Source organism: Silene latifolia, chromosome X, assembly GCF_048544455.1.
Source record: "Silene latifolia isolate original U9 population chromosome X, ASM4854445v1, whole genome shotgun sequence".
In the NCBI taxonomy this organism is placed as follows: Eukaryota; Viridiplantae; Streptophyta; class Magnoliopsida; order Caryophyllales; family Caryophyllaceae; genus Silene; species Silene latifolia.
In genome coordinates this window covers 92,498,653-92,504,570 of record NC_133537.1, presented here as the reverse complement: position 1 = coordinate 92,504,570, position 5,918 = coordinate 92,498,653, and the positions used below count along the sequence as shown (strand labels likewise).

The 5,918-nt window shown below is 39.1% G+C and overlaps 1 non-coding gene across 1 annotated transcript; it reads right to left on the bottom strand.

Annotated features, from left to right (window-relative positions):
- Nucleotides 1-5,503: 5,503 nt before the first annotated feature.
- On the bottom strand, nt 5,504-5,610 carry LOC141624624 (small nucleolar RNA R71). The gene has a single exon (XR_012534430.1). It is a non-coding gene; the product is annotated as a small nucleolar RNA R71 (small nucleolar RNA).
- Nucleotides 5,611-5,918: the final 308 nt, after the last annotated feature.

Below are 5,918 nucleotides of genomic sequence, written 5' to 3'. Positions count from 1 at the left end.
GATGGTGATGTCTTCGTACCTGAGTGGTCCTGGTAAGGCACTCGGAGTATGGGGGTGTTACAGGACTGCCTACGTATTCGCGTGTTTGCGAAATCAAACCAGATCGTAGTTCTGAGCTGGGTTATTGAGGATTGAAAATTGGAAAGGTTGTGAAAAGCGTATGCGGTTGTGTCCTTGTAATAGGCCTGCCTATGTATTCGCGTGTGTGCGAAATCAAACCAGATCGTAGTTCTGAATGTGTGCCTAAGCGAGTTGTTAGGACCTTAAAGTGATTTTGAGGTGTATGGTTGTGTCCTTGAAGGACTGCCTACGTATTCACATGGTGTGAAATCAAACCAGATCGTAGTTCTGAATGTGTGCCTAAGCGAGTTGTTAGGACCTTAAAGTGTGAGGGTCACGACGGTAAATTCCGTTCGGTGACTTGAAAATTGATTCGAGAGAACTCCTCCTTGATCATGAATCAGAGGAGGTGTAATTTGTGAAAATGTTCCTTATCATGTGAGCACACTAAAAAGTGGACCCTAAGGGTAGATTGGGTATGTCCCGTTCTCGGTAGCAAAGCATTCGAGGTCTCCGTATCTGGGTCAGGGTGAAAATGGCTTCGACATTATGGAATGTGGAGCTTGGTAATAATAGTTTGTTTGACAGATAAAAATCTGGAGTTGAGGGTCACGACGGTGAATTTCGTTTGGTGACTCGAAAGTTGATTGAAGATAATTCCCTCTTGATCATAAATCAAAGAGGCATAGTTTGTGAAAATGTTTCTTGTTGTGTGAGCACACTAAAAAGTGGACCCTAAGAAAGCAATGTTTTTTGAAGACTCTGAATTTGGGTCAAGGTGGAAATGGCTTCGATATTAGGGAATGTGGAGCTTGGTAATAATAGGTTTGTTTGACAGATAAAAATCTGGAGTTTGTATTTTGTGGTGTTTAGGCCGGTGGGTTGCGGCTTGTAATGTGGTGCGGAATGGGGTCTCCGGCTTGATGTGGCCTGAGTACGAAATGGTTGGTAAATGTGGGATCAGAGGTTAAGGTGTGATATTACGAGCTTGAGGGGAATCCTCATAATCCTAGATAGGTCTCCCTGTAGCAGTCTCTAGAAGGACTTAGGGGTGAAGCGATGTTGGTTGGGATTTTAGCGTTCGGTGTTTTGGACTTGTTGGTCCTGGACTTTGTGTGGTTGACTCATGGGTCTTAGGCTTTGGACTTGTTGGTCCTAGACTTTGTGTTTTGGACTCATGGGTCATGGGCTTTGGACTTGTTGGTCCTGGACTTGGTGTTTTGGACTCATGGGTCCTGGGTTTTGGACTTGTTGGTCCTGGACTTGGTGTTTTGAACTCATGGGTCCTGGGCTTTGGACTTGTTGATCCTTGGCTTTGGACTTGTTGGTTCGAGACTTGATGTTTTGGACTTGTTGGTCCTGGGCTTTGGACTTGCTGGTCCTAGACTTGAAAGGTGACGGTTTTTAAATCCGTCATTTGAAATTGTGGTAAATAACGAATTTGAATTTCGTTATTTCATTTTTTTTGAGAAGTGACGGTTTTGAATTTCGTCATTTGAAAATGTGGGAAAATAGCGAATTTGAATTTCACTATTTCGTTTTTTGAGAAGTGACGGTTTTCAATTACGCCATTTGAAATTTGTGAAAATAGTGAACTTGAATTTCACTATCTTGTTTTTTGATTTGAAAATGACGGTTTTAATTTCCGTCGTTTGAAATTTGTGAAAATAGTGAATTTGAATTTCACTATCTTGTTTTTTTATTTGAAAATGACGGTTTTAATTTCCGTCGTTTGAAATTTGTGAAAATAGTGAATTTTAATTTCACTATCTCGTTTTTGATTTGAGAATGACAGTTTTTTTGTTTCCGTTGTTTGAAATTTGTGAAAATAGTGAATTTGAATTTCACTATCTCGTTTTTGATTTGAGAATGACGGTTTTTGTTTCCGTCGTTTGAAATTTGTGAAAATAGTGAATTTGAATTTCATTATCTTGTTTTTTTGATTTGAAAATGACGGTTTTTTCGTTTCCGTCGTTTGAAATTTGTGAAAATAGTGAATTTGAATTTCACTATCTTGTTTTTGATTTGAAAATGACGGTTTTAATTTCCGTCGTTTGAAATTTCTGAAAATAGTGAATTTGAATTTCACTATCTTGTTTTTTGATTTGAAAATGACGGTTTTTAATTTCTGTCGTTTGAAATTGGTGAAAATAGTGAACTTGAATTTCACTATCTTGTTTTTGTTTTGGCTTTGGTTTTGCTTTGGCTTCGCTTTTGGCTCTGGGTGAATGACTTTTGGCCTTGGGAGGCCTTTTGTATGTGACCTTTGCTTTGGAAAAATTGGGAAGGGGGCTTGTCCCTTATGTGTTGTCGTTGTTTTGACATGTCGGTGGTATCCATCGTTCATGGACTGGATCATGGTATGAACGTTATGGAGCTTTATGTTTTGGAGTTTTTTTGTTTGGGGTTAGACTAACACTTTTTGTTAGACGTTTGTTTGTGTTTTTTGGAAAATTGGTAGACCTAGACCTACTCATTCTTTGTTGTCCTTCGTTCGAGGATGGTGAAGGTGCTAGCGGGGATGTACCCGGTGGTGAGAGGTTGATATTTGGTGATGGGATGTTTTGTGGGGGAATGGGCTTGCCTTCCGTCATTGACCATGAACAAGGAGAGGTTCTTGTTTGTTATCTAGGTTCGTCGTAGGATTCCTTTGATTGAGAGCTCGTTCTAGATCGAGTGCTAATGAAAGGTTTCTATTGCCAGACATGGAATAGGTAAAGAAAATGGACACGGAGTTTCGAGTCCTCTGCTTACTCGGTACGGAACGTCACTCGAGTGTACTCACATTGAATTGGAACATGTTGTTTGTTTTAAATCAATTCTCAAATCAATTCTCGTTGTCAACGGGAACTGGTAAAGAGGAGAATATATGATAGCTGGAAATTGTGCTTTTATTTAGATAAATAAGATGTTAGCACAGACTCGATGAATACGTGTGACTCATGGGAACAGCTGATGTGACCATTATTTGAGCATATTTAGTCCCCGAATTAGCCTTATTCCCATGCTTTTTAGTGCATATTTAGGTCATTTATTGTCTTGAGTCCTTTGTTTTGCATATTCTTTGAGGTTTTGTTCCCTTGGTAGGAAAGGAGTGCAAACCTTGCATTTTCAAAGCAAAATAGAGCTAAATTGATTGAATTCAATGACCAAGCATCAAAGAGAAGACAAGACTAGAAGGCCTTTGTACATATTGTAGTAGTTGGGCAATGATGAGAAAAGATCCTTGCATCTCCAACAAAATCCCCGAGGATTGTTGGAAGAAGAAGGAAGAAAAGAAGAAAGGAAGAAGATGACTCAGAATTCGAGCGGATTGCCCTCTGGACGCTCGTCCAAGACCAGGAATCCGAGCGTCTTCTTCAGTGGGACGCCCGTCCAAAAACGCCACAATCCGCCCGTCCAGCCAATGAATCCGCTCGTCCCAACAGCCAGACAATCTCGTCCCGTGCCTTGGGCGCTCGGATTGTGTTACATCTATTCCATTTTCTTCTTGTTCTATGAAGGATGCGCATATCTCGGAAAGACCGGCAAAAAGGAGACTCGCATATTTTTCTGAGAGGAGCGATTCCTCAAGGACTTAATCATCATTTAAGCCCTTAGTAAACCCTAATTTTTGTACCTAATCCCCACTATAAATACCCCATTAGTCTAATTACATAACCATGTTCTTCTTATCAATCTTTAGTGTAGTCCATCCTAATCACTCTTTAATTTTGTAATCAACTTTTAATCAAGTCTTAATACAAATCTCATTTCCTTAATCTCTCTTTTGTTCATCTTTTATTTTGGGTAATTGAAGATTATTTGGGTTATTATTGGGCGATTGACAACCTTCCAATCAATCATCAAGTACTTCTATTATTCTTTGCTTTATTATTGGAATCATTAGTAGGTATAATTCTCTTAATCCCTTTTTAATTATTGTTAATCATCTTCATTTATTCATCATGTTTTACTTTGTTGGTATGATTGACAACCTTGCTAGCATGTTCAACATGATAATGAGTGAGTAGTTTCCTTAACTAGGGTTAATGGGTAATTAGGGGAAACCAACATAGGGGATGATTCATGCTTAATTTAATATGTTTTCATAGTTTATTTGCTTGCTTGTTGTGATCTCAACTTATGCACATGTTATGTTTGATGAAATGCGAGCCTATGAATCCTTGTATTTTTTACCCATCACTTACCTTTTCAATGAGACTTGTAAGACATAAACCAATTCGAGTCTCATTAGACCATGCATATAGTTGAGTGGGGAAGATTAAGTCGACTTGTAGGTGTTGTACAATCTAATCGATTCGGCTCCGGGACCCAAACTTTCCTAGGATTGTGAGCTATAAACCAACTCAATCCATCACAACAATAATTGCTTGCTTATAATTTGAGAATATGTTTGTATGATCAATTCCCATGAATCCCCTATGACCCCATGACACCCTAGTGCCTTTTATCAATTGTTTACATCCCTTTTTAATCATCTTGCTTGTTTACTTTCATTGCTATTTAGTTTAGTGATCTTCTATTCCAACCCCAAATTGTGACACCCCTAGACACCGCTACTTACAATTGAAAATCTCACTTCAATACCCGTCCCTTGGGATCCGACCTTTACTTGCCTCTTTACTAATAGTAGAGTTGTTTGTGAAGTTATAAATATTGTTTTGGTCTTGGTGCTCCTAACGACAAGTACCGAAAACTAAATCTCCAAGTGAGTCCGGCCAAAAATGGCGCCGTTGCCGGGGACGGTGTTAAATTGATTTAGATTTTCTTAGATTGTTATTATTTGTGTCTTTCTTTGCCTTGGGGAAGTAAAACTCCTCAAGGGTTGTTCTAATTATTTTCAAGTTGTTTGATATTTTGCATTTCTAGAAGATCACAAGGTAACTTGTTACCCTTTGATCACGAAATTGAAAGGACTTTGACAAACAATAGAAGACTTGCTAGAGGTACTTTGAGAGGTATTGGTGAGGTTGTAGTTATTTAACCAAACACTATTGAGTTCGTCAAAACTTTTGCAAGAGAAGGTGAGGAGAACCCAACACAAAATCCAACACAAAATCAACCCACAATGCCTAAATTTTCATCACATTCCGTACCAACTGAGGAGAACCTACCCAATGGTACTCCCACACCACAACACTTAACCGGAAATTTCATTGCTAAATCCGCATTTATCCAATTAGTCGAAAGAAGCCAATTTGGGGGGATGCCTAGTGAAGACCCTCACTCTCACATGGAGACTTTTTGTGATTATTGTGATGCGATTTCTCAAACCGGTGTAACTCAAGACCAAATTCGATGGGTCTTATTTCCTTTTTCTCTAATTGGCACCGCAAAACAATGGTTGAAAGGCCTTGATAAGGCTACTCTCGGAATTGACTCTTGGAAGAAATTGGCTCTAGATTTCTACAAAAAGTTCTATCCACCGGAAAAGACTAACATGCTAAGAGCTCAAATTACGGGCTTTAAGCAAAGAGATGAAAAATCTTTGTATGAAGTTTGGGAGCGGTTCAAAGGAATTTGTCGCTCATGTCCTCATCATGGACTTAGCGAGTGGTTGTTGGTACAACAATTTTGGAATGGTCGTTATGAAGACTCAAGAAACATTCTCAACATGGGATCAAATAGTATGTTCACCGAAGTTGACGATAATCAAACTTGGAACAAGATTGAGGAAATGACGTTCCATAATTCACAATATAGTAGACCTCGCAAGGCTACTAGAGGATGAAAGCATGAAGTGGACTCTATTACTCAATTGGGTGCTCAACTTAGTGCTCATATTGATACCATCAACTTGAAGTTCGAAAAAGCTATGGCTAGACTTGAAGAAGCCTCAAAATCACCAAAGCAAC